Genomic DNA, 21101 nt, shown 5'->3' on the forward strand with positions numbered 1-21101 from the left:
GTGAAGCCAGATCAAAAGGGCACCTACTGTATTATTCAACTTACATGAAATTCTAAACTGGGCAAAAGTCATCTCTAAAGATAAAAAACAGATCCGTGGTTGCCTTGGGGTGGGAGATGGGGATACTTTTGCAAAAGCCTAGGAGGAAACTTTCTAGGGTTTTAGAATTGTTATCTATCTTTATGGGGGTGGTAGTTATACAAATGTATACATTAATTAAAAGTCACTGAACTATTGACTAAAAATGTCTGCATTTTATTGTATGTAAATGATACCTTAATAAGGTTGATTACAAAATGAACCAAAACCAAAACAAAGCAGAAGAGAAACCTCTCAAGACTTCAAAGGAAATACACTGTTTTCTTCCAGGGTACCAGATTGGAAATGAGGCATTGGTCTGTTCTACCCTCAGCTTATCCCTAGGGTTATCTAGTCTATTTTAAAGCACTAGAGTCCCCTATCAGGAAAACTCACCCCATGTTTAATTACTTTGATTTCTTCTCTGCCTCTTCTCCCAACACACTGAAGTCATTCACGGAAGAAAAACCAGCTTTTTCCAACTTTGCATCATGACACATTCTTTCCAAAGCTATTAGCTATAGAATAAAATTTGGGTACACTTTGTAAAAAATCTAGCTTTTTGAGCCTTACAAATCTTAACAGTTAACCTATTGCCTCCACTGGAATTTGGAAAAAAATTATTTTGAAAAGGAATAGCTGAGACTTGACATTTTTTTGTGTGTGATTTTCTCTTCCCCTAAGAGAGAAGTGAGTAGGAATGAGAAACACATACATAAAGAAAAAAAATTATCTTGCTGCCTTTGCATGGTTATAATTTATAGGAGGCCCTTTTCAACAATAATCTATTATCAGAATCAATAAAATATAATCTCCATGAAGGCCAGGCCAGGATACTTGTCTCTTTTTCAGCAGATTGCAATACAAACCACATTCATGGATATGCTTCTTGATGATCTTTGTAATACTGTAACAGTTGACCATTTCCTCATGCCTCTTCACCTTAACTTCAACCTGGTTTTTCACTAATGACTTCACATTTCCTTCTCTAACACTTGGTTGTGGGCCTCTTTTCCAACTCCAACTCCAACTCGCATTTCACTCTGGAACCAAAGGAAGACTCACACCTTCCTGCTACAGTTGCAGATTATATAGACTAGAAAAAGGAAGGTTGCCAGATGGTGGTTTACATTATCTACAGACTGTCTCGGCTCAAGGTTAACTTCCCTGGGAGAAAACCCATAAACCCAGAAGCATCAAAAATAACCTGCATGTGCAGGGGGGAGACAGCTTTGCTTGTCTCATTTTACATTCTTTCTGATTTCTGGGCCCTGGTGATTTATCTCCCATGGAATGGAACAAGGAGGGGAACAAGTAGGGACAGTCCCTTCGAGCTAAGAGAAACACTCCGGGAGGTTTTGAATCAGACTTGGTGTTTTGTTAGCCAAGTTACAGGAGAATTTTTAAAGTGGGGGAAAGGGAAGAAGGAAGCGGACCAGGAAAAGAATTTAAGCCATCATCTATAAACCAACAAAGCACTGATAGTTCCAAACATTATGTCACAAACTAAAATGACTGATGTAGGCTCAAGTGGTTTATAAAACCTATAAAAAGACTACAGCAGCAAAGTCCCCATTTATCTGTAGAGTTCAGAAACTAAAACAAGGAATATTTTAGCTTAAAACCTTATCTCAAGAGAATCATATACACTTCACATGAATAAAAATACCTGAAACCAAACATTTTTAAAAGCTCCAATACCCAAAATATAAAGAAAAATATTAATCCAGAAGACTCAATCAATCCATGATAATCACAAAACGGCTGGGCAATCTCTATCTCCCTTCCACACTAACCATCCATCCCATGGAAGACCAAGGGAGATCAGACCTTCCAGACTTACCTTCCAGACCTTCCAGACACCTGGATGCTGCAAAATTCTATGGAGACTCCTTGTGGAGCAGCAGTTTCCCATCTCTTGTGTCTCTCCCTATCGTGATCATGATCATGCAGGAAGCAAGTCTGGCTGTGCTATCTTATCATTGTCTGTCACCCATCTGCAACATGGTATTGTACAGATAAGGAGAAAGTAGTTGCCTTTCCCCCGGAAGGTTGAGGCTCAGGTACAGGGTAATTCTCCTGTGCACACAGTCATTATTTAGGCCGACTCAGTGACTTCAACAGGCTTAATCATGTGATCAGGTTTGTTGCCAGCTGCGTAATGCTCCCACATCTGTAGATAGAGCCGCTCTAGGTCCATTGTGTATTGTCTGGTGTTGAACAGAGGGCTAGATGTTCTCTGCTTCCAGACTTTGCCACGAATTTTCTTCAGGTATTCTAGATCAGTTCCCAGTTTCACAGCTATGTCTTCATATTCTTGACTATTTTTAGCAATAAGCTCAAGACAGCCTAAACAAGTGAGCTGGGAAGCTGCAACTCGGGAAGCAAGAGTCTCTCCTGGCATAGTCACCATGGGTGTCCCTGACCAAAGGACATCCATCCCTGTGGTGTGTCCATTACAGAGTGGAGTGTCCAAGCAGACATCAGCCAGCTGGCCTCGCCGAACATGTTCCTCTTTAGGAGCAACAGGTGAAAAAATGATACGGTTCTGGGGAAGGCCCATATTTTGTGCGTACTGTTGAATATTAGGTTCTCCTACTGCTGGAAAACGCAACAGCCACAGTACACTATTGGGAACACGCTTCAGAATATTTGCCCACATCTGCAAAGTAGATGGGTCAATTTTATATAACTGATTGAAGTTACAGTACACAATGGCATCTTCCGGTAACCCGTACTGAGAACGTGTGGTTACAATAATGGTACGGGGAACCTCCTCTCCAGTGGCAGCCTTAATGTTGATCTGGGTAGTTGCCAGTCCATTGCTAAGACTGAATCCATTAATTGTTATCTGAATTTGTCCTCTGTTAATCATTTCAATAACTGCCTCTGCAATAGTATTCATAGGAATGACAGGCATATTAAGAGCTCTATTACTGCTGTCTGCGGTGTCTCCTCCCTCAGGACATTTCATCTTGACAATTTGCACATCTGGGAGACTATCAAGAAATGCTTTGAGGTCGATGCCATTCAGCACAATCCGATTGTCATAAATGTGCCCATTGGACTTAAAATCGATGACTGCTTTCTTCTTCAGGTGAGGGAACATATTGGCATGATCACCAATAAAGAAAGTATGGGGCATATAAGCCAGTTTCTCAGAATACTGCTCAGCAACTTCAGCAGGTGAAGTTTCCTGATCAGTGATGATGTAATCCATGAAAAGCACGCCACTTGTTCCAGGGTAGCCCAGCCACATTGCCTGAATAGGAGCTGGCCTGAGAGCAAAGAGTTCATTTCGAGCACCCCTGGTATAACCATTCATATTTACAAGGATGTGTATACCATCTTGATGGATGCGATCAGCTGCTTTCCCATTGCATGGAATCTGAGAAAGATCAATGAAATGATGGGCTTCTGCCATCACCTTCGCTCAGAAGTTTCTGCAGTCATCTGGGCTCAGGGCATAATAGAATACCTCAAATTTATCAGGATTGTGCGTGCCTGGAATAGACTGCATAAGATGAGAAGTAGGATGATTCCCAAAGTCAGAACTCACGTATCCTACACGCAGTCGACCATCACTGAGCTTCAAGTCTTTTGGATGTTCATACGGTGGTTTACGAAGGACACTGATCTCATCCAAGGAGAGGTTCCCAAGGATCTCAGCAATAGCCTTCCTGAAGCCATGAGAAAGAGGATAGAGCATACTATGATGAGGCTGCACAGAAGGCAACCTATTCTTCTCCAACTGGTCAGCCACAATGCTGACCAACTTCTTCATTCGCTCATCATAGTCTGTCCAATCACAGACAATCTGCAGGCAATGAGCCAAATCACAATAACCGTCAGGAAAGTCAGGTTCAAGCTTCAGAGCAGTGCGATAAGAAGCAATTGCTTCTGGAATATCCTGAATCCTTGTGAATGGAAGCCAGATTGCTGTGGGCATCTGCAAATGCAGGGTTAATCTGAATGGCAGGAGTATAACACTGCAAGGCTCCCTGAACATCCTGCATCTCCTTTAGAGTGTTTCCCATATTACAGTAGGCGTCAGCCGAGGTAGGACTGATTCGAACAGCCTCCTTATAATGCATCGGAGCTTCCTGCAGTTTTCCCTGCTGCTCCAATACACTTGCTAAATTTGAATGGGCAACAGCAAACTCTGGGAAGACTTCTAATGCTTTACGATACAAGCGAACTGCCTCTTCAATGTTTCCCTGGTCTCCTTTGATATTGGCTAGAGAGTCTGCATGGGTGGGGCACAGCCGCAGAGCTGTATTATAACAATCTTCTGCTTTGGCAACACGGCCCTTCTCTTCCAGAGCGTTGGCTAGGTTGCAGTAAGCATCACGGAAATGTGGTTGCAATCTAATAGCTCACCAATAGGTGTCTATTGCCAGATCTATCAGGCCTTGCTCGCAGTGTACACAAGCCAGGTTGGCACGTACCACTGCATGATTTGGACTCAAGCTTAGGGCACAAAGGTAAGCTGCCACAGCTCTGTCAAAAATCCGTGCCTCTTTCAAGATATTTCCTAAATTGATATAAGCATCCAGAAAATTGGGGTCAAGGGTGACAGCCTTTTCAAAGTGATGAATTGCAAGCCAAATCTCCCCTTGTGCATTGAAAACACAGCCAAGATTACTCCAAGCTACTGCAAAGTTCGGTTGCGTCCCCATTGCTTTCAAATAACATGCCTTGGCTCCTTCCAAGCGACCCAGGGCTTTGAGCAGGTTCCCCAGGTCACTGCGAACACAGTACAAATCAGGATTGTACTGAACAGCAGAGACGTAAGCTTATACTGCCCCTTCCATGTCACCTGCTGCTACCAAAGCAGCTTCCAGGTTAAGATAACCATCGATGAAATCTGGTTTGAGACGTAATGCATGCCGGTAATGCTCAATTGCTTCCTGCAACTGCCCTCTTTCCTTGTACACATTCCCCAAATTCGACTAGGCTTCTGCCAGAAGAGGGTTCTGTTTAATTGCCAGAGTACTAAAGTGGGCAGATGTGTCCAGCCTTCAACACTGGAAGTGTAGAGATGAAAGTAGAAAATAAAAGAATAGGATGTGATTTGTAGTCGATACTACTTTTGCAAAAATTAGAAAATACAAAACAATTCGGTATTTCAAATATATACATATGTTTAAAATAACTATAAAGGTGAGTTGGGAGATTACATATTAAATGGCCCAAATGGTGCTACATAGGGGAAAATAAAGGAAATAAATCTGGCAGAGGAACGTTGGGGCCAAAACCAATCTTAAAAGTATTAGAAAATAGAGTGACCATACACACTGATGATAGAGTGACATGAACTGAGGCATATGGTCCCTTTTGAGTAAATGCCTTAAATACAAACTAAAAAAATAATGTCATAAGATTTACAAGCACTATAAAAATATTTAGCAGTATTGCAGTAGACAGTAGAAATATATAACCTTTCAACTTAAATAAAAACAAGACTGATGAAATATCATCTTTGTTTCCATGTCATCCATGCTAAGGAAGAAATAATAAATCAGCTTTCAAGATAGAATTTTTTACAATGAGAGATACAAAAACAAAGAAAAAGAAACCCTAACTGTTTATCCCATGAAGGGAGAAAAAAACAATTTGAAAAGTCAGAGTAGAACTCTATGAGGATAATATTTAACATCAATTTTTTTTTGTAAAACAGAATTTTAAGCTGGTTTTGAATTGTTTATAGAGTTTCTAATTAGCATGCTGAGGAAATACAGGGTCCATCTTAATCCAGAAGCAAGTAAAAAGTTCTGACTCTTAAAATTCTAGGCTCTAGAGTAGGTGTGTGCTGGTGTGTATGTGTGTGTGTGTGCACATTTGCTGTGTGTTTTCAATAAACTCAAGAGTACATAAGGGTGTATGTTACTACATTGTAACAATTCTTGAGCAAGTCTAACTGAAGGTCAGTAGCAAACAAGTAGATGCCGCTTGGGTGGCCCCCCAAACTCTCAGGTAATGCGCAGATCTGCCTTGGCAATCATGTTCTGCTTTTAGACATAATGCATTTTTATGTTCTTGTTAGCACTGAAAGGCTAACTTGAATATTCTGCAACTGATGAAATGGACAACAGAGCAGTAACCTAGAGTTTACAAGTATTTGGGGCAGTAAAACTTTAGTTCTAGATTTAACTTGGATTTGAGTCCTAATTTAACTTGGATTTTCTACAACGCATTTTTTTTTCTATAAACTGGAGGTATATACCACCATAATCCTAAAAAACCTGTGACTTTGGGCTTCAGGGGTCTAAGCCTTCTCTCTAAGTGACTGAAAGGTACAACTGGATATTAGACCTGTCTAAAAATTGTCCTTTTCTGTCCTCACATACAAGGGAACGCTTGATTTTTGGATAGCTGTCATTAAAAAAAAAAAAAAAAAATGTGCAAAGAGCTAATGTCTTTTGCTACAAGACAAAACAATTTCTCCTGGACATGCAGTAATAGGAGGCAATGCCATGTGTTGGAAGCACGCACATATTTTATGACAGATATTAATCTGGAGGTTAACAGCTAGGTGCTCCGGTTGAAGCAGTTTATTTCAAACATACATATAATGTTAGTCCACTTTGTAACAAAGCCTTCAACATTTCATATGCAAATTCGTTTTTCTTTCTAGTTTAAGCCCAAGGAAATCCCTATAAATCTTGTCTCCAAAGAGAAAATATAAAGAATTCATAAGATTAAAGAGTTCTTATCAATTGTATAAAAAACTAAAAAGGTACTAACTAGATAAAAATGTAGATGTCTAAGAGAACGTCCAACAAATAGAAAAGTAGAGGACTGCACTGAGATTGCAATCCTGAGAAAAATACATTATTTCTAAATGAAGAAGTAAAAGGAGATAGCATAAATTAAAGCCAGAAGAAAAATTTAAAACCTACAAAAGTACGAGTCGATACAAAGTTAAAAACCCATTAATTTTACTATATACCCAAAGGCTTCACAAAAGATCTCATGAATATCACAAATTAAAATAAACAAAAGCCAGAAATATTGTTTTCCCCAAATTGTACTACTACCTGCTTATTGCTTCAGTGGTAAGAAGAAAAATTATCTTCAAATAGTTGAATTGTATACCTACTTATATTTTAACTCTTAGGTGGATCTTGTTATATAATATATATGATCTTTAAAGAAAACTTGTTGATTGTTTATTTTGGCATCTGTTAGGAAATTCCTATTTAATTAGATAAATCTCCTTAGATAACTCTTAAATAAAAATAGATGCAAATATAGTATGTTTCCTATCATTCATTTTAGACCTCTAAGAGTTGGAAAAGTTCAACCTGGAGAAGAAACTAGTTTTACTGAGGGAAGAAACTACTTTCCAGTTTAGAAGAGGAGGGATTATCCCATTTCTGTAGAGGAAGCAATCAGGAAGATACAAAAAGAATGATCCTTGGCTAGTGCTAAGGCCAGAACTACTGTGAATATTGTACCAGATCTTGTAAAAACAGCCACTGTGCTGGCACTCACAGGCCTGGGTCATGGTGTGTTCAACAATAAAACTTTGTTCCAAAGGATGGAACTCCTTCGGGCCAAAAAGCTTTCACCTGCATGATTCCATTAACCTCACTGTTTTGTTATGGGAAATGCGTTTATTTTTTGAAATGACATTGAAATATATCCTTAAAAGAACACTTTAGGTCTCAACAAGATTCTCTTCTCTTTCAGCCAACACATTACCTTTTAGAAATCAACAGTCTACTTCTTTCTTTAAATCATCACATTTCAAAGCTGTAGCAGCTAATAAATGTTAATATGATTTTTCCAAAACTGCAATCTCCCTAAATTTCTATGCTGTCTTCTTTATCCTGTCTTTTCAAGGTAAAGGTATCTTTCCAGTTTTCTTAGCATTATCAGGATTATGGATTTTGTTCATTGTTAAAGTTCGTTATTTATGGACATAAGTTAATGTAAATGCAAAAATATCTCGTATTATTCACAAGCTGGCTGACTTAAATCACTCGCTCTTAAAACAACTTTACTGCTCTCCAATCTGTTCAAATGCACGGAAATATAAATTCAGGATGATGTGGCTTTTCTGCAATGCTTTCTTTTCAGGCTGCAGTCTACATGACAGCGTTATATCTTATCCTTGCTGCTGTTGTTGTTCTATCTATAAAACCTCTCTTGAAGACCCCCAAAACAGCTTGTAATTTAAACTTTTACTTTTGGTGACTCACTGTTTTCAAATTGCCATCTCTGACCATATCCCCCTTCCAGGGGAATTTATGCAGACTCTTAACCCATAATTGCTTTACTCTTTACCTCTATTTCTGGGTTCTTAAATTAAAGTAACTGTTACATCAGTGTTCTTCATTACTCAAATTATTTTTTCTTAAGAACTTTTCCTGGAAGTAAGTTCATGCTCTTTTTGACAAGCAAACATTTGACTTCTGAAAGAATTCTTATGGAAATGGGTTTATATCCCAAATGCACCACCAAAAATCTTGGTGACCTTGCATAAACGTCCCTTACCATTTCAGGTGCTATCTTTGCTTGACTCCAAAGGGAACTGATTAAAACTATGAGCATCTAGCTGTTATGCACTTTTGTCTCAGTTTGGTCAATGAAACTCTTAAAAATCCATCAGATTTGCATTATTTTTATCATTAGCCTGTTTGTGTAAAATAAGTTACCATTTATGGAGCCAGTGTTCTCCTTTATTCCGGCATCCAATCATTGTAAATATTTCTCATGGACACATTCTTAGAAGGCCTATGAATAACCTGGCCTCTTACTGATTCTCCCTTTTGGAGTCTTACTAGCCAGACTTCCCCAATAACTTTCAGAGAGAGTTCTCCCAATTTCCGGGTCTTCTTTTTGACTTCTATACGCCATAGAACTTTCAAAAGTCATCACACCAATACTAAGATTACCACATACCCTCCAAAAAGCTCCAAGCTGTTTATGCCTATTCATTAAGTTAATACTTTATCAAAACTTGCCCAATTGAGTAGTTTTAGCACAGATATTTTATACATTTTAGCACAGACATGCTCTGTTTAAGGCTGACAGATCCATTAGGAATTAACTTTCTGGTACATTTTCCCTCTGACATTTTCCTCACAACTGCATTTCCTCATAACTGAGCCATCAGTTATCTCTTGCCTATAGAAAGGCAGATAAAAGAAAGCTAAGAAAAGATATGTAAATAGACTAGCACAATATTGGACACATAATAAGTATTCAATAAATGATAGCAAGTATTCTTACCCTTATCCTCACATTAGTTTATATGTATTAAAAACTGATTACTGGACTCAACTCTTACTTCCATTTCTCATTAGATCCTCACAGAAACCTTGGAGGAAGCGAGGTTTTATCCCCATTTTACAGGTTGGGAGACTGCAGCCTAGAGGGCTTAAGTACCTTAACTGAAGTCATATAGTCAAGAAATAAGCCTATATTTGTCACAATCACTTGCCCATGCTTTGACGTGACACCACCACCCATCATTTACCCAGCTTCACCAAGGTACTACTAAATTTTTTACTCTTATTCTCCTCTCTTTGCTTCATACTGCCATTGCCACCAACCCAGTCAAATTCACTTTTAATTTTCCAATGTTAGTGAAGGGAGTAGAAGGTGGAAATTGAGGTTAAAGGAGGAAACTTTAATGTTATTCAAGGATGACTTCATCTTAACTTCCAGCCTTTGTCTACCCATTCTCTGCTCCAGTCACACGCAGAGTATTTGCTATCTCTTCCGTAAGTCTTGACTTTTCTTGTCTTTATGCCACTTTTCTTTTCTCCATTTGCAATGAATCTCCCTTTCCCTTGGTTCTTCACCATTTCTTACTCCATACTCTCCATTAAAATTCAAATCTACCTTTAAAGCCCAACTCATATACCAGTTCTGTCCTACAGTCTCCTGGATCTGCCAAGTCAGAACTAACCACTTGCTCCTCCGTGCTCCTGCAATGGCAATGATGTTAGAAGGGCGAGTGATTTTACAGCTCGCTCACCACCTGCGGGAAATATGTCCTATTTGCCCTTCCACATCCTTTCTCCACCCAACTCTATATGGATGGCTTGCATGGCCTATCTTAGTAAGTGTCCTTGCTCTGGCTTCTGTTTGGCTCACCAATGAAGAGTACCAATAGAAGATTGTAGGGAATGAAGGAGGGGAGTGAAGTTAGGGTATTAATTCTTGCCAAATTGCTGGGAGTTGGCTGCATCCCCCAACTAACGTATAGTGCTTCTCTGTGGGGCATCACAGCATCTTTGGGGAGGACTCTCTCTCCAGCAAGGCTTCCTTTCTCTTTCATCTCCTATAAAGTAGCCACACTTTTACTGAACCCAGGGCACTACACTATCTCTTGATTCTCTACATTGGGCTCAATTTATCCCTATTGATGTACCCCTGATTTCCTGCTGAGACCCTGTCTGATGAACTTCGTAATATGCTCTTCTAAGCTGTTAATTTTACAAACCACATTATTACACTTATTAGAAGAATGTCTTCAGGATGTGTCAGTAAGCTCTGATTGATGATAATGGTAAACAGCTAGAATTTATGGAACATAACGTATGCTTTGGTTACTCTCTTGAGTACACCGTGTGCATTATTCTAATTAATTAAAATCACTATTAGCTAAGCAAGGCACACAGATGCTAAGAGGTTCCCAGAAGTAACTTGCTCATGGCCACTCCAGTGTCTCAGTAGTGTTTAGGACTCAGATCTGTCCAAAGCCTAAACCTTAAGCTCTAGGTCTAAGCAGTGGCTCTCACACTTGAGTATGCATCGGCATCACCCAGAGAGCTTCCTGAAACAGGTAGTGGGCCCCACCCCCAGAGTGTCCGAGTCTGCAGGTCTGGAGCAGGACCCAAGACTTTCACTTCTAAAAATTCCTACGTGCAGCTGATGTGCTGGTCTGGGTACCAGACTTTGAGAACCACTAGTCCAGGCATTTTAGGTCCAGAATTTCAGGTGCTAGAATAATTTTCTGGTGATAAATTGTCGAAAAAAAAAAAAAAGCACTGCATTTTCCTGTTTGTAAGGAGGTAATACATTCAGTCTTAAAGAGTCAATAATGGGGCTAAGTATTTCAGAAAGAAGAGTTATTCTCCAGGAAGATGGGAGGAGATGGACATTCTAAAGACAGGAATGCCCTTTCAGGAATCTTGCAAAGGGAACAGAAAAATAACAGTAAGATTCTGCTATCCAGTGTTCACAGAACAAGAGTGGGATACTCTTGACTGTAAAATGGGAAGCCAACTTTTGCTCACCATATACATACCTTATTCAGTACAAATGTTTATTAAGAATCTCCAAAAGCTAGACACTAGGCATCAGGGCTACACTGATAGAGCAGATAAAGTGCCTGGCCTCAGGGAGCTTGTGCTTCAGAGGATGTACATCAGCTAGATAGACTGAATGATGGATACTATATTGGGTTCACACTTCGTCTCAAGAAAAAAATATATCCATAGACGTGATCCAGGAGTCAAATGGCAAAAGACCGAGCCTCAAAGTGAGTGTTAATTTCATTAAATGGTAGGTAAAAATTATTTTACATGCCGAGATAGGCTCTGCTTAAAAGACACACTATTCCTCCAAACGTATTATACAAGCCAGCTTATAAACCTGTGACTTTTTCTAGGAGACATGTTGCCTTCTTTCCCAAGAAGGGAGCAGTAGGGGTCGGGGTGGAAATAGTTTCATCATCAGAGGCACAGTGTCACTACTACTGCTCAGCTCCAATTCGCAACCTTCTGAATGGTTTCCAGACTAAGAAATTTAGCAAAGTGATGAAGAAAACATGGCCCATTAATCTTATGATGCGTGTTATAACTTAACTCTGGGTTTAGCATAGGAAAAATATTATTTGCATTGATTAGAAATATGCTTTATGGCTGCATATATTATTCACTCTGAACATTCTAAAATTATTAGCTGGGTTGACATGATGAACTGCACAGGAGTACTTCTAGATGACATCTCAATGTCATCTGTTACTCACATCATATAGGTCTAGGAATCAATACGTATTTTACTCAATACGAGATCTTATTCCAAACACCAAAATATGCCTGTTTTTATTCGATGGTTATCATCATGAAACTACCAGCTAAACATCATTTAGAAAATTCAAAGCAAGTAAATTACTGTATTAACTGTCCAACTATGATTATGACTTTCCTCCACTTATAGCTGAACCTAATATAATGATCTGGTCAGTCTGACTAGGAGGATTTATTCATTAATTTACTCAAAGGTTCTGAGGTATATTTTGAAGGACTTAAATTATGGTCTGGTTGGTAGGATCCAACAGTAAGGGTGCAGGTTTATCTCCTACAAGCTCTGTGACCTTGCCCAAGTGACTTAGCATCTCTGAGACTCACTTTCCTAATCTGTAAAATGGAAACAATAGTAGAACCCAAGTTGTAAAGCTGAAGGAAAAAAAGGAATATGGTAACGTATTTTGGCACAAAAGAGCAGTTACGCTGACGGTCATTATTTGTGAATACTGTTGCTAAGATTATTGAAAACCTGTTGTGTGTTAGGTGCTGTTCAAGGACTAGAATTTTAAGACTGTTCTTCACCTTTATCCCAGTTTTACCTGCAAAGTTCTGCCATGCACTGGAAAAACATACTGGTATTTCCAGGGAAGGGGACCACTCAGGTGACATTTTTGTTTCACCAGGTATATAAAGTATACAGAGGTTATAGTGTATCTTTTAAGTCCTTTGGACGTCTAGTTACCTTTCACTAGAATGATTCTAGTAGATCCTGATAGATACCTGAGACAAGGTCACGTCAGTGATGTTGGTACCTTTTCTGGCTTAAGAGCATAGGGCAGAAACACAGGAAGGGAGGTCTTCCTTTTCCACTCCTGTTACTAAGAACCCTCTCGAATAATGACAATCTGAAACAGATCACTACATTGTTGTATGTTGTAGAATCAAAGCAGTGTACAAAGCAAAGAGCACTGGCCTCCATTATACGTGCATTTCACTTGAGATTCACTTTTCTAGACCGTGGAGAAAGCAGATGTTCCAACACTTTCCAGGTACTGGGATATTACAATCTGGCAATCTCTACCACTGCATGTTTGATCACACTATTCCCTGCAAATGGAATGCTGTTCCATCAAGGTCAGATTGACCAGTGCAAATACCTGATTTTATAGTACGGTCAGAACCAAATTAACTTACTGAAATTCTGCCCAGCTCAGGGTCTACCTTCTCTGTGAAACCTCCTGTGAGATCCCAAGTTACAAACAACTCTATCTTCTTCAGAAGACATTGTATACTATATAAATAGTAATTTACATATAAATATATGTATATGTGTGTGTATTTTTTTGTTACGTTAAGTTATAACTCCTGTGGTTTGTTTCTCTTCTTAACTAAACTGGACCCCCTTATCATCACAGTGGCCATGTACATCATTGTATCCTCCAAAAAATCCAGATAATAATATCATGGATTCAGTATATAGTTGTTTAATAGAAAACAATTAACTAACCACTGCAGAATACTAGTGTCTCTCAAGTGTGTTCAGTGGGTCATAAATCCTATGAGACAGTCCATGAAGGAAAAGATTTCAAATAAATTTGGGATCTGTTGTCCACTACATCTCCTTATCAGAGACTCATAATTCACAAGACTGGTAAAAAGCTCTGTAGCAAAGAAACTGTTGACTTAGTTTGACCCAGTATTTCTCTTACAAGAGTATCAGTTCTGGAGGTCAAGGACATTTTCCACCTCTAATACAACAGCTCTACTGCCTAGTAGAGTGCCTGGCACTTAGTAGACACCTAATAAATATTTGAATAAGTTTCAACATACATTCCCCTTTTAAGCTATAGAAGAAAAACACAGTATATAGATTTTGATTTACTTGGAGAGAATAATAATATGAATAGATAAATTTACACAAATCATTTTAAAGTATATGTATTTGATAATACTTTTTTCCACAAATCTACACAATTGCACATTTAGTGGTGATAGTAAACGAACTACATTTGCTTCTGAAAACTTGCTAAGAAGGATGGCTACTAAAAACTACAACTTGAACCCAAAACAATTGATTTAGTTCATGGGTCCCCACTCCTTAGCAGTTTTAATATAGAAGAAAATAGACGCATATATTTCTTTTCTACCATAATATGACATCATATAAGGAATGCTATTTTATTAGCTAGAAATAAGATTTGCTTTTGTTATTTTAGTACATTTGATCACATAAGAATAATTCTAGATTTTGTCCTAGACTGCTTACTATGTGCTTTCACTATAGATTTTAATGTCAATAGAGAAAGGAGAAGGAAAAGTCAGAGGGAAATGAAACAGGTGTATGCAACACCCCTCTCTACTACCGACATTTCTCAGAATTCTGGGGGAAGTTGCATCTATAAGGGGAAAGTTTTTCACCATGGAACTCACGGTGGTTGAACTTCTCATGAAGAATTTTTTTTCACTACTGAAGAAAAATATGTTTGATTTTACCATAACTGAAAAGTTCTCCAGTTTCTACTTCTGAGGTTTGCCCTCAAGACTACTGTTTACCTAATGGAAGTGACTCCTATGCATGGAGGAAAAAAGTGCACCATTTGAAGGAAAAGCTAAAGGAGTGATATTCAGGTAGCTCCTCATTCCACCAATGAAAACGTACACATAGATTTTCCACTTTACACCTCATTTTCCACCTTATTTTCATGATTTTGAAATGAATATGTAGGGTCTGATGAGTTTGTCAATAGTCTATAATTATTAGTGTTATTAAAATAGAATACAAATGATAAGCCATATGTAAAAATGCTGTGTGAATAAACTGCTATACCCCAAATAATACAAATGAGTGAATGGCAGTAAATGCTAAGAGGGATTAACAACATAAAGGATATTAAAAAAATGATGACCGTATTTCATATTTATGTGTCTTTTTCTCTCTCACTCTTTTTTTTTTTTGCGGTACGCGGGCCTCTCACTGTTGTGGCCTCTCCCGTTGCGGAGCACAGGCTCCGGACGCGCAAGCTCAGCGGCCACGGCTCACGGGCCCAGCCGCTCCGCGGCATGTGGGATCTTCCCGGACTGGGGCACGAACCCGCGTCCCCTGCATCGGCAGGCAGAACACTCAACCACTGCGCCACCAGGGAAGCCCTTCTCTCTCACTCTTACTCAACTCCTAAATAACTAAGAGAATATGCTCACAAATGGTAAGCATGTTTTGGATGTTCGATGTGTGTTTGTGGGAAAGAACAAAAAAAATACTGCCTCAATTAGGTCAAATATACAAGAGATGAATGAGATTAGAGATGGGATTGGGATTTGTGTTAGTTACTCAATAGCTAACCAATCACAGACATGAGAGTGTAGTGCAATATGCAAATATACTTTTAAACAACTTCTCTTAAGTTATCTACTGTCTGTAAAGACAATCACACTCAACTGCTCTGCACTTAAACCCCAGAGCTTCTGAGTTAGAATCTCTTAGAAATAGGTACACGTTTCATTGCTTTGGCAACATTTACATGGCTCTGCATCAGGCAATACAACTGCTAAGATCACACTCTGGGAATTCAGGAAAGGCTAGTGTCCAGTTCTGGTTGTTCTACCACCCAACTGTGATCTAGGGTAAATTCCTGATTAAAAAAAAAAAAAGAAAGAAAAACTCTGAAGATGCTGAAACAGTATTTCCTACTTCACAGGGTCGTCATGGGGATAAAAGGTCATTAGGATAAAGTGCCTCTCACCCAGGAAACACTGATAAATGCTACTGCTGCTACCATCATCATCATCGTGACCGATCAAGAACATATGGCCACATGGAAATTCAACATTCCCTGGGCCATTCACAACTTTCCTTTAAAGGACTCATATTCTATGTGGGGTCTTAACACCTTCAAATAACAGAAAATACAAGTCTTTACACCTTTTTTTCTGTAGCTAATTTTGGCATCTTTCACCTCTGTCCACTTAAGTGTTGGTTTAGCATATTCTTGTCACACAAAGAAGCTACTTCCCAAAGAGAGGAACAATATGTCAAGTGACAAAGACACTGAGTGAAGTCTTTCACATCCTAGATTGTCCACGGTACAGCTCAGCTGGTCTCTGGGTTGGAAGGCCTGGGTCTACTTTGCTCGTCTGTTACAGGGGAAGGGACACGGTCCTTAGCATGTGGTCTGTGAAACAGAGGCAGCTGCGGGTAGAATTATAACACAAGCAGAACTGGCTTCAATTCTTCCTTCTTAGGTCTTTTTCTTCTTGTTCAGCTGTTCAAGGAACTTGCCTGCCCTCTGTCCCCGCCAGGACGATGTTACATCTGCCTGGATAAGTAGGTCACCATTGTATATCAGGAAAGGTCTTATTTGTAATCATCAGGAACCAGATACGGCTAATTTGAGCAGAAAAGGAAACTTCTGGAAGTTTATGGTTAGGTCTCAGTAACTAGAAGCAGACTAAACAACCGAAAGCCAAGCCTATGCTATTGCAATTATAGGATCAGGCCAAAGTGATGTTATAAGTCCTAGCTGGCCTTGCTACCAAGCAGGAACAGGAAACAGGAGGTTGACCCAGCACTGCTGGCCTTGCTTCTTTACATCATTTATTTGTAATTCAAAATCCAAGAGAAGGGTGCAGTTGGCCAACCCGAGGTCGCCCGACTGTTTTCCATCTGTAAGGGAGACTGAGCATGTGAGTAAACAGTGTATCTGACATGTTCAGCTTGTATAACGAGAGGAAGGCTCTGTTTCTCACCAAGACCCACAAAGTGGAAAATTCCCCAAAGAGAAAGGAATTTCACATCAGATGCTTGGAAAGTTAAAAACAACAACAACAAACAAATGCAGATGTGGAATTAAAGACATGGAGTCATTAAGAACCTATATGTGGAGTGATTCAGACCTGAGTTCACATCTGGAGCAAGCTACTCAATCTTGCTGAGCTTCAATTTTCTTTAAAGGAAACAATGTGGAAGATGATATCCACATGTAACTTGTGGTGCACATGAAGGAGGATAGTACAGTATATGATGACTGGCACATCCTATGCATTTTCTAAAACTACTAGTAGTACTATTATTATTGTTACTTATTATACAATTTATTGTAGAAATTAACAGGGAGAGTATTAATAAATGTTAATACAGTGCTAAGTGTCACATTTATGATCTCAACTAATTATCTGTTTATTCAACAAACATTCCACATATCAGAAAATAACCTGTGTATATATATATATACATATATATATATATATATTTTTTTTTTTTTACAGAAGAAAAGAAACCCTGAGGCTTAGAAAGTGTAAACAATGTACCAAAAGTCACCCATTTAAGAGGTAATGGAATATTATTCAGCCTTAAAAAAATGAAGGAGATCCTTTCATTTGTGACAATATAGATGAAACAGGAGTGCATTATGCTGATGAAATAAGCCAGACAGGATAAATACGAATGATATCATTTATATATGGAATCTAAAAAGAAAAAAAGCCACACTCATAGAAACAGAGTAGAAAACTGGTTGCCAGGGGCTGGGGTGTGGGTGGGGAAAAGAGGGGAAGACTGGTAAAAGGGTACAAACTTTCAGCTGCAGTATTGTATAACTAACATTTTCGGAGAGAATAGAACTTAAGTGTTCTCACAAAAAAAAGAAAAAAAGCAAAAAGGTGTCATGAGCTGTTAGATGTATTAATTAACGTGATGGGAAGGATCCTTTTACAACGCATATGTATAGCAAATCATCATGATATACTCTTTGACTACCTTACAATTTTGTCAATTATACCTCAATAAAACAGAAAAAAAAAGAGGTAATAAATATGAGACTCCAATCCAGGATTATCCAGCTCAAAAAACTACACTCTTAACCATTACAATATAGTATCCATCCATATGTTGTAACTGTAAAATGCTTAACACAAAGGAAACGTTAAATAAATGGTATCTATTCTAACTCTAATGCTTACTAGGTATTAGTTATGTGGTATGCTTTACTTCTAACTACAAGGGTATAAGGTGCAAATTCTTGCTACAGAACATAAAAGCCCCTGTGGTACCCTGTAGGATAAACACAGTACCTGTAAATCTCTCATCTCTCAACCCAGAGTCTCCTCAAGTTGGAGGTCTTTACCCCCTTTATAATGTGGGAATAATGCCTTTCCCACATTTGCACTGGGCATGAAAATCCATACTTCCAGGTGTATACTGAACATCTGCTTAGCTCCTCGTCACCTTGGAATCACCAGACCAAAGATCATTTATTCCATTAAGATAAATGATGTAGGGATAGAAGTACAGAATATACAGAGAGTGTTGGAGGAATCCAAACAACAAGTCCTCCACTCTCAAAACAAATTTTACAGTTCCAAAAGTAAAGAGCAATGTTTGGAAATAAAACTAAAAATGAAACTAACATCTACAATTAGCCAAGTATTTATTATGGGCCAGGCTACTTACTAGGCACTTGATAAACATTACAGCTCATCTTCCTGCAGCCCTTCAAAGCATATAATATTGTTTCTATTTCATAGAGAAGAAAATTGTATCTCTAAGCAGGTTAGTGATTAGCCCAAGACCACAGGGCTAGGCTGTAAGAAAAGAAGGCCAAGTTTCAGTGGTCAAAATGGTGATGGATGTTAGAACTAGAAGATTCTGGCTAATCAAATAAAAATATTCAAAACGGTCCTAATGTATTATTAGGATTTCTTTAGAATAACTTGGGTGCCTTAGTGAATACAGTAGTGGTAGGCACTACAGTCTCTTTAATTTGCTAATCATACAAATCTACTTTAATATTCTTGGTGACAAGGAGCTAACTATTGATAAGACAGCTTCTTCAGTTTTGGGGCTACTCCAGGGTGAAATGCCGAACGTCTTACTGCCTGCAACGTCACCTAGTTCTACCAGGGGGAATAAAGCAGAACAAGTAGCCACTGTTCTTGACAAATGGATACAGTTTCAGTTTTTCAAACTATGAGTGTCAGATTCATTCATTGTATCAGATAGATCTGTCAAATGGCTTTGCCCATTTACTAATGGATGGCACACTGCAGACACACGTTGGGTCAAAGGACTCAATGTCACCTCATTGATACTGTCATCAATATAATTTGTATTGGCATTTTGTCTCACCCTGACTTTAAGGACTATGTGAGGAGATCCAAGTCTCCAGACCATGGACTGATCACCTCTGCTTGACACAGTATTCTCTGCTCATTTCCAGAGGGGACCAAGGATGAGCTCTTGTACTTCTGAGTCTATTCACCCTACCTGGCAACACATACTAGCTGGGCTGATTGGATCAAGCAGGAGCCCCACAGTTTAAATTTCCAGCTGCGTTGGAGGAAACAGAGGCTATGCCCCAATCCCATAACCCCTCACTTCTTACCGCTAGCCTATCCTAGGCTGTTCTTGCTGATAGGAGTACTTCATGCTAAAAATTAATTTTGCTTACCTGATGGCAGTCACACAACCTCAAATGCCATTTTTATAAATAAGGCAACCACCAATGGAGTGTGATTTAGGGTTTTTTCTTCTGTAGACCCTGCCTACCCTATAAAATCTCCCATTACTGCATCATGGAGACTATAATCCCTTTCCGAGGGAATAGATTCTTTCCAACCATAAGATGAAATAAGAACTTACATTTCCATACTGCCCAAAAGGAAATACATTGATTACAAAATGCAGGAGAGTGACTGATTTTCCACATTTGTTGTGTTCATTAAAGGGTTTTTGAATAGACTTGACAGTATTAAAGAAGTTCAACACACACAAAATAAAAATTAATAAATGAAGAGAAAAAAATTGCATTTACAACAAACAAAATAAACACATTGATATATAAAAGGTTGTTATACATCGATGAAAAATGGATGTCATAAAGTCACAAACTAAAAAGTATTAACAGCCAATTAAGATAGGAAAATATGTTCAACCTTGCTATTATTAATCAAAGAAATACAAATAAAATAATTCAGGTGTCATATTTTACTGACTAGAATGACAAAGTTTTAAAAAACGTGATAATACTGGTATTGATATTGATAATACTGGTACTGATGAGTGTGTGTAAGAAACCACACTGGATGTTAAATTCCTGGTAGAAATAAAAAGCACGGTAACCTTTCTGGAAGACAATACGTCAGTATGTACCAGAACTGACAACCAGCCATTCAAGTTCTAGAAGTCCATTCTAAGGAAATAAACAAATGCTCAAAGACATATGAACAAGGATGCTTGTCTCATTGTTTAGCAAAGCAAAACAGGAATAATCTAAATGCTGAACAGTAGGGACTGGTTAAATAAATAATAGAATGCTGTTCAACCATTAAAAATGATGCTGCAGATTTTTATTAGGTGATGAATAATCATACTTATATTACTAAATAAAAATGTCATAGAACTGTTTTGTAGTTGGATATAATAATTAAAGGTATTTTATACTTGCATTGTATTTATATGCACCCCGTCACAAAAAAGTTTCAAAAGATACCCTCAAAAATGTTACAGAGATGATTTATCAGAAATGGGATTTTGAGTTATTTTTCCTTTTTTCTTTAAATCCTTTCAATTTTGGAGTTTCTGCAATGAGCCTGTATTATTTTTACAATTAAAAATATTTAAATTTACAATAAAAGGATCTAAATTCCTCCAGTTTTCCATTTATTTTCCACCCTGGCTCAGGGCATTTGTGTAAAAAAAAAAAAAATCAGCTTATTTTCTCTTTTGTATCAATCTAAATTTACTTTTCATAAGTTAACTATTTTAGTCTGGCAAAAGTTTCACACAGGAAAATTGTTAAGGTCTGAGTATTCTATTACCTTTAAAAGCACTGGAAACTTTGAAATTATTTCTTTCAGAATTTTCATATAATACTGAAAGGTGGGGGGGAGGTAGCAAAATGAAGGGAAATAGATAGTAGTAGTCAACTTCAATTAAGAAAAAGCAACAAGAGGCAGTTTGTACTCTTTTGATACGGCAGAAGCCCCCTGTGTCAACTCATGCTAAAAAATGTATATATACACACACGTATATATGTTTGT

The 21101-nt window shown here is 38.3% G+C and overlaps 1 protein-coding gene across 11 annotated transcripts in view; it reads right to left on the reverse strand.

Annotated features, from left to right (window-relative positions):
* The window catches only part of LOC149749789 (2'-5'-oligoadenylate synthase-like protein 2), a 69028-nt gene that overhangs the window by 31830 nt on the left and 16097 nt on the right, over positions 1-21101 (reverse strand). Inside the window, exon 1 of one of the 11 annotated variants that reach the window (XR_016392503.1) lies at positions 1922-2407. The exons of the other annotated variants lie outside the window; for them this stretch is intronic. The gene's annotated coding sequence lies outside the window, so the exon portion shown is untranslated. Of the gene's footprint in view, positions 1-1921; positions 2408-21101 lie in introns of those variants that run through there. 11 annotated transcript variants of the gene reach the window in all.

This window comes from Delphinapterus leucas, chromosome 3, assembly GCF_059928025.1.
Source record: "Delphinapterus leucas isolate spDelLeu-1000000601 "Yukka" chromosome 3, BTC_Dleu_Yukka2, whole genome shotgun sequence".
In the NCBI taxonomy this organism is placed as follows: domain Eukaryota; kingdom Metazoa; phylum Chordata; class Mammalia; order Artiodactyla; family Monodontidae; genus Delphinapterus; species Delphinapterus leucas.